Raw genomic sequence first — 15,692 nt, 5'->3', positions numbered from 1 at the left:
AGAAAAGTAGTTTAAATGTTTTGCCACTTGCTTGAGCAACTTAATATATAAATCTAGAAGTAAATGCAAAAGTAAAAAGCATTGAATAATGTGTTGCTTATATTTATTGTTTAAAAATGTTTGTGAAAGATTGTATTGCTGTACTATGAAAAAAATAATTGTAATGCTGAAAAAGCATTTTCAGTGACAATGTTTGGATTTGAAATCAACATAATGGATGAATGTTGTGTTTGTGGTAAACACCCACGGATCAGTAGCGGACTCCTGTGTGCATGCACAGTCAGTGCTGCTTCTCCTCTCACAAGAGTCACCTAAGAGGGGAATTCCCCCCATTTAAAAAAAAAACGTGGACCAGTTTTAACTTTTATAAAGAATATCTCTTTGGGTTTGAGACTTTAGTCTTTGCAACTTTAGGGATCTTATCTATTCACGAACAACTTGTAACACTCCAAAGAGAAAGGAAAACTTGAAATCGCATCATATGACCCCTTTAACGCACACCTAAAATTCTAATGCAATGTTTTTGCATTCGAATGTGGATTTTTATTTTAAATTCGACGAATATTCGAAATTCACTTTTTTTTTTGTGACAGCCCTACTTTGCAGGGGTTGCTAGGGATAAAGAGGGGAGGGGGTATCTAGTTTTGTATTTGACTTCTCTGGTCCATGTTTTTTCGTCTTATCTTTGTGATTCAATAAAGCATAAATTCTTTCATCCATGCAGTACAATTGGCATCTTTTTTCTAATGCTGATTTTCACAAAGTCCTCATCCTATTCTAACCCTTTTTGCCCCTGTTGGTCTGTAGTTGGGGATATCTCAGTGTGCATGTACTGAACAGGTGGTCTCTGTTGACCCATCTGTCCGAGAGAGAGCAGCTGTCCTGCAGACGTTGTCTTTATTACCCCTGAGTGTTTTTCTTCTTGCTGTTTTCCTGTAGTCTGTGGGTTTGAGTGTGTGCTGAGGTTAGTGGGACACACTCTGCACCTGCATTATCTACTACTTAACTAACAGAGGGGCATGTTTACATACGCTCCGCCCCTTCCTCTTCTAGGTGCACCATGCTGAGGATAAAAAGAGAAAGGCCAGCTTACATGATATTTCATAAATTGGGTGAATCTCAAAGGCAAAAAATTGCATTAAGAGATTTTTTTTTTGTTTGCGCAATATCCTGCAATTCCATTACCATAATGCAAAAATAAATAAATAATAATGAATACAATAAATAAATTTTTTAAAATCTACTCATGCAACAAAAATCAATAAAAATAATTCTAAACTATTATTTACTACTGTTAACTATAATAATGCATTAGTATTTGTTATTTATGCAGATTACCATAAATTATATCTAATGCGAATTAGCATAAAGCATCTAATGTGAATCATCAGAATAATAGGAATTACCCAAAAGTGGGGCCAAAATACAAGACATTTTTGAATGCATTTTAGTACTGGCAATTTTTGTAGTATAATATATATGAAAACACATTTCATTACACCAAATACACAAAATAATGTTATTTTTAGCAACATCATATGACCCCTTTAACAGTCCTGAAAAAAACGTAATTTTCTTATATCACCTTAAATGGGTTACCAACATTGACATACAAGCATTGAAGGTTGTAAAACAGCTGAACATACTTCAGCTGTTTTTTTCTGTCTGTCTTTGTGTCAATCCCAAACACACTTGCACCAGTGGGTGAAACAACAGGTGAGCCTCAGTCAACATCAGACAGCCGGGCCTTCCTTTCATTAGGCCATCAACAGCAGAACCTTCTCACACCTTTTAGCCCTCCCAGAGAGGGCTAATAAAGACTAACAGGGTCTCGTGGACAGATGCATAGAATGATCCAGAGTATTTACCAGTACATGTTAGTTGTTATTTGTCAGGTGGCCAGTATTCTGTCTTCACGATGCATTTGCTTGCACATGATCAGATTACTATTGGTTCAATTAAGATAATGCAAGTCACAACTACCATCACACATTTATGTGTGTTGCTGGTCCTCTGGGGCTGTTTAGAGGACAGTGCAGTTTCCCTGCTCCTGTTGGCCAGTGGCAGCACATTAAAAATTTGGTGTAGTTTCATTGCGGTATCCAGTCTGACCCGTGTTGTGCTGTCAGAATATTAACTTCTCCTTCCCTTCTTCTCTTCACCCCCAAGTCCTCCCACCGGCCATGTGCTGAAAGGGCCTCTGGAGTGTTTTCATGGCACGTGGCCAGCCCTGGAGTGAATATGTGAAGAATTTCTCTGCTTCTCTCTCTCTTTTCTCATTTGATCAATGTTCTCTCTGCTGTCCGTGAGGGAATACCGTCCTCAGCACAGAGCGAAGGAAGAGAGCTAGACCCAGAGCTAATCAGCTCATAATTAATAGAAAGAAATTATGATTTAAGAGGAATGAGATGGTGATAGGGTTCCTCATGTGCTCTTGACACGTTCTGCTAATCAAGAGCGCTGTTGAGATGAGAAGTATCAAAGTGGTTTTGCTCAAGAAAGATATCCCAATATGCTTTCAAAAGGAGGGAATTATTGCTGGAGTTAAATGATAAAACATCTATTTTTTGACCATTTTGGTTCCTTCATTTTTTAGATATTAACCTAACTTTATTTTTGTGTATTTTAGTTTGATTTTGAAAACAATGTTGTATTGAAAGGGAAGACATAATAATGAATTTAATTTATTTGTTGGTCTAGTTTGGTCGGGTGAACTAGGGCACTGAGAGATAGTTAACATCAGTGTTTCTGTCTTGAAGGGGACTGTTTTCTATTTCCAGTCACATATGTATCAATAAAACCCTCTAAGAGAGAAAATGGCAAATGTGAATATGGTTGTGCTCCACTGAGGAATTTTTCTTTTCAGATGGCTTGAAAATGCTCAGGCTGCAGTCTTGCTGAAAACCCCCCCAAGCGGACTCTTTGGCTGACTTGAGAGTCTGGGCTGACTTCAAGAGCCGTGCAGCGCACAGCGTGATTACCTACAGCTTGCCCGTTAAAGCCGTAGAGTTGTTGAATGACTGGATACACTCTTTTTTTTTTCTAAAACACGCTACAAAGAACACTTGATGTAACAGCTCAACCTTGAGTGTGAAGTATAGCCTACACTTAATAATGCTTTTTTATGAAGATCAAATTCCTCACATTACTGAATATTCATCAAATAAATACCAGAGGATGAATGGATCAGTTGCATTATTAATATAAATTGCAAAGATAAGTCTTTAGACTTTTCATATTTGATATACTATCATCCCTATGCAGTAGACATGGATAATTGACCTGTATGTAGCACTAAACCGAGGGAGGCTATTAGGTCTTACAGTTTTCAGCTGTCCCAGGACAGCAGCGTGTGCTAGCATAGGGCCAGGCTGGAGTCACATGGCCGTGGCTGGCTTCTGCTTCGTAATTAAGGTCCTGCGGCCAGTTGGGATTTAATTAAGACAACTGCTGCCAGATCAGTTAGCATTATTGTCAAATGTGCATTGGATCATACTCTGTCTTGTTTTAGTATGATCTGAATGTTTCACATGAGGGTATTTGTTTGCCCTCTTGAGGATCTGGATACACACATCAACAAAGAGTCCCTATTCTACACTTATGTAGCGGTTTATTTTTTATTAAGTCACTTGTAAAGTTAATCAAGGTTTCTTGCACCACAAGCAGTTTTGTGTGACCATTTGACACCCCTCTTTCTAACCATTAGACTTAAACAGGCTGTTGTACATTGCAGGTTAAGGAATGTTTAAAAGTTTGGGATCAGTAAGACTTTTTTTAATTTAAAGAAATTAATAATTTAATTCAGCAAGGATGCATTAAATAGAAAAAAATATATATTTTGAATTTTCTATTGATCAAAGAATGTTGAAAAAAAAAATCTAAATTTTTTCAACATTTGATGATGATAAATACTGCTTGAGCATGAAATCAGCATATTAGAATCAATTCTGAAGGATCATGTGACACTGAAGACTATCACAAAAATAATTATCATTTTAAACTGTATTACAATACAAAACTTTTTTGAAAGTTTTTTTTTTTTTTTACATTTTAATAATATTTCACAACATTACTGTTTTTACTGTATTTTAAACCATGGTGAGCACAAGAAACTTTTCTAAAACATTCCCGACCCACAACTTTTGAAAGCTGGTGTATATAGTATGTATACAATTTCTGTTATGATTGGCTAAACTCGGTATTCTGTCATTGTTCACACTGTCTTTAATCATAACTGAATCTACATTTCAAGTTTTTTTTCTCTCAGTTTCTTTGTTGGATTCTGTGTGGTTGAAGTGTGCTGCCTTTGTACTCGGCATCAGTTTTTGCACCCCATGACTGATAGCCTGAAGAGATTGAAAGTATGCAGTGATTTCTTTTTCTTTTGTTTCCCTCCTCTTTGGAGTAGCCTCAGCTCACACTGATGAGCTCAACAATCCAGATCACTTAAAGTTCCAGCTCTGAGTGGAATGTAGAGAACCACATGCATCCAGATCCCGGTCTCTGACTCCAGAGTTATTCTCTGAGTGAAAAATGGCGAGCAGGGGGTTAAGGCAGCTTAAAAGGGAGCAAGACTCATCACACGCTGATTGCCATGTTTGGTACCGGAGAGGCTCGCTCTCATCTCCATGTGGACTTGATTACCTCAGTGAAATCGAGAGAGAAAGATTCAAACACATCCCTGGACTCGGAGGGGTATTAATGAGAACATTATTTCAGGTTTATTTAGAGTTTATTTTTGGGGAGATGACCACTCTGCTTTTGTTATAGTTGTGACTTAAACATTTTTTATTAAGACTTTTTTTTTTATTTACCAAACCTTTCTGTTGAGATTTTGGAAAGGTACTTTCATTCAAGTTAATTAAAAAAGAATGTAGCTAAGTAGGTATGTAGTTGGTTGGTCAATTAGTCTGCTAGTTTGGGTTTTATCTGTTAGTTGGTTAGATATTTATTTAGGTTAATTTAATGTATTTTATCATAATTAATTAGGTACATATTAGCTAGATACAATCAACACTATGGTATACAGTGCTATGCCATACCATTAACATAATTACAAAATTCAGTTGCACGTGCCAGATGCACTTTTGTGTTGTGGCTCATAATCATATATCAGGCAATCTACTGCTTAATCTCATTATATTTTATTTATTTACACAAGTGATACTGTTTATAACTGTTTTGGAATAGATTGCGAAAATCTGTTTCTGCTTAAATCTCAAACCATTAACTACCTCTCAGTATGTTTACTGGTCAGTGACCACTCATGTACGCCATTTAGTTCAAACCAACAGTGAAGTTTGCTTTCTGTATTGGTTTCATATGTGTAAAAAAGTAGTATTCATGTTGGATGATGATGTGTTAGAAAGTTGGATAGATGATCCCCATCTCATGGATATCAGTGTGGATCCCTCTGTATTCTTTTGTGTCAGATGTTTCGAGGAAATGTAATCCTGGAGACCTGTAAAGTAACAAAAAAATCGACTGCACACAGTCAATGCAATGTATCAGTTTTATGGTCCAGAACAATCAATATGCTAATGTGATCAGTGGATCTGGTGTCCTGAGTTTACTGAGTAAGTATAGCTCCTCTAAGGTCAACCCAGTAGACTCTTGGTCCTTGTTAGGGTGGTATTTGTAGTTTTGTAGCTTTTCTTGCAGTGATGCCTAATTTAACATTTGTTTGTTATGAATAATCTTATGTTTTGGTTTACGTCTATCAAAATAGACAAAATAAACAAGAAATTGTGTAACTTCCGTTTATACAGTATTTACTGGATTATCTAAAAATAGACGTGCCACATGTGATTTAAATGTGTGTGTGTGTGACTGTGTATATATTCTTTTTTTCCCCTGCAAGAATAGATGTATTGTGACATACTATTACTGGGATGTAAAATTACTTTGATACCTTGATATAAGATTTTGTCATACGTCCACTCCTGCCATCTGTTATTGACCCAGCTGTTAGGCCCCATCTTTGTCCATGACTTTTCTCTCCTCTGTCCGAACATTTTCTACATGATATTAAAAGATTTAAGGATTATGGTCTCAGCGTCACTGAAGCGCTAGACCCTGCTTTTGCCGGTTGAAATCTTCTGGTAAGCTGAGTGACAGAGCACCGAGGGCGACCTGAGTTTTTTTAGATGACCAGGTCAAGAGCAGAGGCTTCACAGCAAAAGACAAATCGTATGATTTTGTTTCCTGTGTTGTAAGGGTATCCTGTTTGATCCAGATATTCTTTGCTTTATTTCAAACTAAGGTATCATGAGCTAACAATTAACTTTGTTTTCAGCATTTATGTGTCCACAATAAAGTTTATTTTTAAATACACAAATGTTCGTTGTTAAAGGGATAGTTCACCCTAAAATAAAAATTAAGTTAACTCTAAAATGAAAATTGTCTCACCTTATTACTCACCCTTGTGTCGTTTTAAAATGGAATGAATTACTTTTTTCTGTAGAGCATAAAAGAAGATATTTTGAGAAACTTTTTGTCCATGTAGTGGCAGTAATTAGTAACCAAAACTGTTGGGTTACCAACATTCTTCAAGATATCGTCTTCTATCTTCATCATACAGGTTTGGAATGACATGAGAGGGAGTAAATAAGGACAGTATTTTCATTTTTGGGATTTATTTTCATGTTAGTTTGTAGTACATTAGCATGCATTCATTTATTGAACTTTAAATGTTAAAAATGTTTTAGTATATGTAAAATATGACGTACGCAAGATTAAAAATGCTGTAAAAGTATTGTTCATTTCATGATAATGCATGAACTAATGTTATCAAATTAAACCTTATGGTAACTGTAAGAAGTTATTGGATTTTGTAATGCATGTAAGGCAAATAGCTCTGATGTAAGGCTGTTAACAGAGAATGTTTTATTTTCCATTTGAATATTCACCTGATTCCATGTAACAGCAGCTCTCTGTGCTTTATGATACAGAAAGGAAAGTGCATGTGAAAGCGGTGTCCATCGGCTACTTTGGTTGTATAGAGATCAGAATGCTGATTACCTGAGGCTGCTGGAGTATTTCCTGAGAAACTGGGCGTAGAGATGAATATTCAGCACTTTGTCAACAACTAGACACAAGTTTGGCAGCTGATACGAGAAGGCCACAGTCTGACGTGTATGTTTCTGCTCAGCAGATGAAAATTACACTCTATTTGTTTTCTATCAGGGACCAAATTGTTTATGTTCAAAAATAGTGCACTGATATTTATTTATTTTTGTACAAAGAAGCGCCAGTAAAACCTAGTGGTGTCACCATTGGTTGTTTGCTTGTCACATTATTCAGAGCAATGGTTGCACTTGGTGAGACATGTTTGGCAACATTTACAAGCACAAAGACAAAAACTGCATTTCACAGCGGTCTTTACCTTCACGTTGTTGTAGTAACTCCTCGTCACTAACAAACAACTCCTTGCCACAGAGGGTTTTATTTGAGAATTCAGATCAAACTCTGCCAGACTGCATGCTTGAATCATTGTTTTGCTCCTAAGTTCCTCAATAACAACATGCAGGCCCTTGCTGTGGTTGCTACTATGGGATTTCACCCAAGCTTTACTTGCTATGTGAAACGCCACAAAATCTCTCAACTCTTCCAAACCAGAGGTGGAGAAACTGACTTTGGCTGTCCTTCTGAATGTTTCAACCAAATCCCAGATAGTCTGAGAACAGCAAAAGTTTTGTTCCCTTTTCTTTCCAATCCCCTCCACGTCTATCGGTCCCATCTCTTCAAGATGGATGGACGGGCCAAGTCACCATAGAGACAAGTTCAACAAATGGCCAGGATTGAAAGGTTAGCTTGGAGAAAGATACAGGGTTGTCTGTATTTTAAGGGATCTATTTAATAGTGGCCCTCTGTTTGGATTTCGGCTCATTCAGACTTGCAGTTTGGTTTCAGTGGACTGTGTGTTCTCTTTCGAGGATTGGATTTCACCGCAGAGCTCCTCTCCATGGTAACTTTAGAAAAGCCTCCACAGGCTGAAGGATTGACCCCTTGCCTGCCAGTTACATCACTACGACACATGCTAAAGTTACTTACTTGAGAGGAAATAGACCTTAAGGCTTGAGGGCCTCTTGTTTATTACCACTTGGAACATTGGAAAGCAAAGATGACTACTGTGCACTGTTTAGAACTGAATTGAGAATGTCTTTTAAATTCCAACTCAGTTCCTGAATTTGAATTGAGGTAGAAAATAAGATGCAGAATTGTGATTTGAATTTAAGAAGAAAAAAAAAAACTTATCGGGCAATGCCGATATTTGAAAAATGCCAAATATTGACCGATATACTGGCTTTGGCAATATATATCGGTCAACCACGAGATTTAATAGGAAGGACAGATGGAACAATAGATAGGACAGATGGACAGAACATTAGATAGATAGGATGAACAGACACGAAGAATGATGGATAGAATGGATGGAATGACAGATAAATGGAACAGATAGACAGAACGATAGAATAAACGAACAAAAGACTTACAGACAGATATTGTATTTAATCAATTAACCTTTCAGAATGCATTACTTTGTATTACATTTCAGTGAATTCCTTTTTCTGTCTGTCCATGAACGTCCTGTGCTGAGTGGTCATTTAAATTCAAATTCCAAATTATTAGGGAGCCCATTCATAATTTTGTGTGACTCTTGTTACAACAGGAGCATTTCAGAGGTGAAATATGAACTCTGAAGGATTTAAACTTGACCAAGACCTATTATGACATATCAGCATTAATAGTGCATTCATTTCAAAGCCTGTGGTTTGCAGCCCTCTTGTGACCTTCATGGAAGCATAACTTTTTTAACTACCAGTCACCATTCATGCTTGTTAGACTTAGCATATCATCCCATCTGAGTTTGCTTTAATGGACAGTAAATGAACTGTCACTGCTGTACTGCCCCAGTTGGGAAACGAATGAGAGACATGGGCAGAAAGAGAAAAAAAATCACTGAGCTCATGACACTCTTCAGTCAGCAGGTTTATTTTGGGGAGAGGGGGCATTCTTGAGGGGACTGCCCAGCTTGCCTGATTTAGCCCTGAGGGAGGGGTCCTAACGGCGAAACTTGTCCCAGCCTCGTCTCTGAGTCCCACAGACCTGTCAGGCCTCTGACAGCTTCGACGACACCTCAGGCTCAGAGGAATCTTTGGAGGAAACTTTGGAGGAGAACAGGAGCAGACAGGAGTAGGAAGACTTTTTGTGGGTGGAGGTTTGGAACACGCAGCAATGACACGTGACGTGTAAGTCTCCAAGAAAGTGGTCGGTTGAGGCCCTCAAGAAAGATCTAGTGGACATGTAGAGGATTTATTGTAAATTAATTCTGTATATATCTATTATGAACATATGGAAAAGTAATCACGCTTGATGTCTTTCCTGATAACTAATCTTAGTGTTCTCTGAAGTCTGAGTAAAAATAGATACTATAAACTGTACCCTCTGGCTTGTGCTGCTTAGGTTATAACTTGAGGTAAAAGTGACTTGAGCTTATCATAACAGCAAGTCAATATTAAACTCAACCACCTTATGTTAAAGTTAGGATGAATGGAGGGACCAACCTAATTATTTTGAGCCCAGAGATGGGTGTGGAGCACCAAAATAGAGAGCACTTATCAGTGTGTGCCACAGTTACAGTAGCTTATACAGTATGGACAGTATAATACTTGGATCAATGACACTTTTTTTAAAATAATAAAATTAATTAGATATCATGAATTAACAACTATTATTATTCATTATCATCATCATACTATTATTAGTAATTTTTATTTATTTATTTGATTAGCAATGGTACAATTTAATTTTTTTTAAATATTCATATTTGGCCAAATGAAAGCCATTGTGGCGTAATCAGGCACATTATATTTTTATAGTACAGACTACAGACCTTTCTTACTGGTAATGTGTTTGTCCTTACATGTGTAATGAATCAATGGATTCTAATAGTCTTCGTGGTGTAGTTTCTACCCACACAGCCAGCTGGGTTTTGATGTTTTTGCTGAACTGTACTCCTGTGTTCAGCAATAAATTAGCAACTGATGTGGTGTTTCTTTTTCTTTCTTTCTTTTCCTCAGTGTCTATGTAAATGAGCTCAGCTGTATAGTCAGGGACAGGTTTTTCTATGTACAGCTCGAAACAGTTTATTCAGTATCACAGTGTTGTGTGATTTGTAGGTTTTTCCTTGGCACTGTTGCCTTTTTGTCACTTGGGGTACCAAGCCACTTTTTTTTCTGTAAAGCTGTTTTGAAGTAATGTGCATGGTGAAAAGCACTTTACAAATACAACTGGTTTGTTTTCAATTTTATATTTGACAGTCACCTCTGTCAAAGTAGTTACTGTTTGATAAGTCTCACAGGTCTTACATTTACAAGTGTTTACAATTCCCCTGATGCTTTTGTTTGGTGTGTAATGTAGGTGCACAAAAAAGTGTATTTATTTCATTTTTTCCCCCCACATTTGTGTTTAAAGGGGTCATATGATGCGATTTCAATTTTTCCTTTCTCTTTGGAGTGTTACAAGCTCTTGGTGCATAAAGCAGATCTGTAAAGTTGCAAAGACTAAAGTCTCAAATCCAAAGAGATATTCTTTATAAAAGTTAAGAGTCAGCCACGCCTACCTAAAACGGCTCATTCTAACACGTCTACGTCACGATGTGGGAAGATTTGCATAACGCCCCCCAAATGTTCACGCAAAGAAAGAAGGCGTAACTTTTATTCTCGCTGTAGTATTGTTGTTGCCGCCACCGCCATGTTGAAGATGTGTGTTTCGTTGTGAAAGTGAAACTACTTTGTTTGGCCTTCAAAATGAGGACGATATCCGCTTCGTCATGCCTAAAGCTGATCCGTGCTAGTTGCTGAGGAAATATATCAACTTTGCGCTGTGGGTCGTCGGATCGGCTTTCACCGTGGACGAAGCGGAGTCCAGCCCGGGGTCGTCACATGTGGTTGCCGCAAGCCCGCCGGCCGTGCCGTTCTCAAGCCCGCCGCCGCTCACTCTAGCCCACCGTGTGTGACACTGTGTGTTTCGTTGTGAAAGCGAAACTACTTTGTTTGGCCTTCCAAAAGAGGACACGACTAGAAATCAGTGGTTAAGTTGTATTTACAACACTGTTCCAGAACAGTTCAACCCAAATATTCAGATGTGTGCAGTGCATTTTATGGAGGACTGTTTCCTGATCCTGGAAGAGTAGACTACAATGCCGGCTGTTCTGACTCACAGACTGTAAGTACGTTTTCATATTTAAAGGATTTGCCACTGGTGATTCAAACGCGAGTTTTGAGCAGTGTAGAGTAGCGTTTGTTGTTAGTCATTTCTCCTATCACAAATGCAGACATGGTTTTATGTTTACGCAATTCGTAAAAAGACAGTAGAAGTCATTATAATCCGTAATTATGTCCCCACTGGATGCAACAAATGCCTCGTTTATAATGGGTTTTAATGTTTTTGTCTCGCCGCTCTGGCATCACAGTATGGAAAAGGGGCGTAACATTTCCGTCACACGCTTGAGGTATTCGGCCAATCACAACACACTGGATAGCTGGCCAATCAGAGCACACCTCGCTTTTCAGAACGATGAGCTTTGTAGGTATCCGGCCAATCACAACGCACTGGATAGCTGGCCAATCACAGCACACCTCGCTTTTCAGACCGGTGAGCTTTGTAAAAAACGCGTTTCAGAAAGGCGGGGCATAGAGGAGAAACAATATTGTACAGTATGTGGAAAAGAATGTGTTTTTTTAACCTTAAACCGCATAAACACATTTCATTACACCAAATACACAAAATAATGTTCTTTTTAGCAACATCATATGACCCCTTTAAGCTTCCATACTTTTTTGATTTTACCTATAGGTCTTATGTGCCAGAGAAACAAGCGCACAGCCAGCTTTAACATTTTTGTTTGAAATTCCGTTTTTGCAGTAGCTTCTGTATATTTCTGTTGAATCACTGTTGAATTAGCTGGTGGATTTACTTATTGTAGAGTCAACAAACGTTATCACGAGCATTGTAATGTTTGAAGTGGATATATATGTAAGGGAAATCCTGCTATATTTTGTATGTTCCATCTATGTGCTTAAATGTTTTGAAATAATGCGTGCTGTCTTTGGTAGATTATTTCTTGGCTTTGTGATATTATATAATAGGATTCAGCTGCATTTATTTATATATGCTAGCAAGGGTCTAAATATAAAATCTGTTGGTTTACGGTTTAACACATTCTGTTATGACAACAGCAGGCATCTGGCATGTGCAGTCATTATAGTTTGCAGAGCTGATTGAAGTGATTGCTGAATAAGTCACCTGGAGCCGCCTTATGTGTTTGTTTGGGACATTGATGCCCTGTATGTGTCTGTGTGTCTGTGCTGCAGTAAATCATTAGCAATTCCTTGCCTGTACTCCTTGGTCTAGTCCAGTCTCTTTCTACCCCTCGGCATAGCTGGCATCCCGGTGCAATCGTCTGTAAGGTTAACATCTCAACTCGTGACCTCATATTTTTGCCATTAAGTTGCAGATGCCGTGGCTCTGTACACAAGGTAAAACCTGTGTGTTTGGGGAAGAACGAGTGAATGTGTTCAGTGCCGCATTACTTCCCTCCATTTGTTATTCTGAGGATGATGTGTGGTACTGATCCGGGGATTTTTCTGTCTGTCTGCTTCTGAGAGTGCAGAGAACACAAGAGCCCTGTGGCCTTCTGCTGTTCTTTTTGCACATTTGAAGGGCACAGTATTCATTCCTCCTCTTGCTTTTGAAGTGAAAGTGAAAATTAAGAACCGTTATTATTCAGAACCAGTTCTACTTAAAATTCTGGATGCAAGCTGAAAACCAGATTTGTTAAAAACCTCATGATTCTCTTCTTTAGTGAAACTATGCACAAAGTAATGATGAATCAGTATGACATCTTGACTTTCTATCATGCTGGTTAGTAGTGATCATATGTGGTAATCTGTTGGTGAGCTCTTAACCTTTCGCAAGCTTTTCCCTGTAAGTGCTGGTGTGAGGAAACTCTGCTGTCAGCACTATTCTGAGCTCTGTTTAGTCTAAGGGCGGATGAGTCGTATCCTCACTACTTGAGATGACTCATGGTCTTTCTACTGCTAGGGGGATTATACTGTTGAATTGAGTTCATTGAAATTTAAGTTATAACTCAAATTAAAAAAAAGTATTGTGTAAAGCAATCATGACATCAAAACCATGAATAAGCTACAAGAATAAATGAATGCTTGATGCCTTTTGTAGCATTGTGTAAAGATTTTTTCATGTGACATTGAGATGGTTTGAGTGCTGCTTGGAGACAGACCCTAGCAGTCAGTCTGTCTGTCTGTCTGTCTGTCTTTCTCTGCTGTCACATGTATTAGAATATAGCTGCATGCTGGGAGGTTGTTGCTAGGGGCAGGATAGAGTGCTTGCATATGTAGAGGTAAAGGCATTCACATGGTTTTGCATTTCAGATTTGAATGGCTAAAAATTTGGATCACAGTTAGAGGTTTTAAAATACATTGATTCATAATATTACTTTTTAATTACATTAATACCCAATGTATTTTTTATATTTATTATTAGATTTTTTTAAAATAAAATTTTACTCAATCCAGATTTCCAGTGTTTTTTTTTTTTAATTAATTAACTAATTTATTTATTATTTTTGTTTATTTTTTATTGGCACAGTATTATGAATTGCTCTAAAAGTATTGATTTAGTTGGAATCAAGCTGACCAAGTCTCATGGTCATATTGTTGTATTATAATATAGTAAAGTAATTGAATCTAGTCATTGACTTGGCAAATATTTACATCCCAAATAACACAATAGCGCTCATATTTTCAGGTAAAACGAACACATTATTATTTTGGAGCCTTATTATAAGTGTCCATCTTTAAGTAATGAAGTTCTAGAATTAACAAACCTTCTATGCTCTTATCTGATTAACCACTATGACTTTCTTTGGAGAAAAGAGGACACTCATATAGTGTCAAAGTATTTTTCAGAAAGGGACAAGCCCAGACTGGCTCTATGACTGTTTTGCCACCGCCTGCAGAGGCATAAAGCTTGAAGCGGCAGTGCCAGGCCTCCTGCGGACATATGGTTTATAAGCAGAGGTGTTGCATGCATCCTCCCATGCACCATGTGTTCCACCGATGCCGGGCTCAAGGTTTCACACTCTCAGCCTGACCTGACTGCACCACCCACTCGCTGGATCCTGGTGCTTCCAGGTGGCTCTCTCAGTGCCTGACAAATCTGGGATGTTGCATGCCAACTGCTGTCTACGTGAGACTCCAAAGGTCTACGTTAGCTGTTGTAGTCGGTAGCATGTTGGCCTACTGCTCTCAGAGCCATAATAGCTAATTGATTCCTGCATAATTGCGCTGCTCTCTAAACGTGAGAGTCTGTTGTGAGTGTGCTTGACTTGCACGTTTGCTTGAGTGCAATAACATTCATTGGTCTGAAAATATTTGTGCATTTTCCATCAATGAAATGGAAAATGAGAGTGAGCATTACCTGCTTTCAGCAACTGCTTTCATGGTGTTGAGGCAGTATACACCAGATAATAATTTTGTATTCTATATACAAAATATACTATATATGTAGTTGAGCAGTAAGGAAGTAGAGATGCATTAGTCCTCCTTACCGTGTAAATGCAGCTGAGATGCTTGAAATACATGCCATTTGTTTGAATTTTGTTTAATTTGTTAGTATTTATAGAATTATTAACATTATAATATTTCAACAACACTTCAGATATTGTTGTATATAGTACTAATGTACTATTTAATAATAGTCATACTACTACTACAACCACTACTAATAGTAATAATACTTATTAATATTAGTAGTAACAAAAATAACAATAGAGATATTCATATGCTTGAGGTATTAGGCCAATCACAACGCACTGGATAGCTGGACAACACTGTTCCAGAACAGTACAACCCAAATATTCGAGCGTGTGCAGTGCATTTTATGGAGGAAAGTTTCTTGAACCTGGTAAGGGGCGTAACATTTCAGTCACATGCTTGAGGTATTCGGCCAATCACAATGCACCGGATAGCCGGCCAATCTGACTACACCGCGCTTTTCAGAACGATCGACGCGTAATAGAGGAGCAACAATAATGTACAGAATGTGGAAAATGTTTTTTTTTTACCTTAAACCGCATAAACATTGCATTACACCAAATACACCAAATAATGTTCTTTTTAGCAACGTCATATGACCCCTTTAAAGTACATTTGTGACCTGAGAGGTCACATAAGGCCAAAAATACGAGTTTTCTTCTTTTTTTTTTATTACCTCAAAGCTACTTCTCAATCATTAAATATTTAGGGTTCTGCGTATCCTCCATTTGAAATAATGTTTACCTCATTCTGCACAGATGCCTGCATGCACATGCTGCTTCAAAACAAAGCTTAGCCAGCAAAGATAAATCACTATTGAAACGGAGCAGCACAGAATAAAGAGAAGAGGGTGGGGGTAGGAAAGACCAGAGCGAGGGGGAGAGAGAGAGAGAAAGAGAGAGAGGCAGGGCGGGAAAAAGCCTGCTCAGTTGAGCAGTATTAACACAGCGTAGCAATTTCATCTTCCCAAACGTGATCTCCTTTAACAACTGTGAGCGCTCAAATGCCTGTTGCCAGGTTACCGTCCAGCACTGTGAAAAGCGGGATTGTGTGTGCAAGCAGCATGAAGAA

The 15,692-nt window shown here is 38.0% G+C and overlaps 1 protein-coding gene across 1 annotated transcript in view; it reads left to right on the top strand.

The window, feature by feature from the left end:
- The window catches only part of enah (ENAH actin regulator), a 101,914-nt gene that overhangs the window by 13,981 nt on the left and 72,241 nt on the right, over positions 1 to 15,692 (top strand). The window lies entirely within an intron of this gene.

This window comes from Sinocyclocheilus anshuiensis, unplaced genomic scaffold (genome assembly GCF_001515605.1).
Source record: "Sinocyclocheilus anshuiensis isolate Anshui unplaced genomic scaffold, SAMN03320099.WGS_v1.1 scaffold1733, whole genome shotgun sequence".
Lineage (NCBI taxonomy): Eukaryota > Metazoa > Chordata > Actinopteri > Cypriniformes > Cyprinidae > Sinocyclocheilus > Sinocyclocheilus anshuiensis.
Note: the sequence above shows the minus strand (reverse complement) of the source record. Positions and strands in the feature narration are given on the sequence as shown.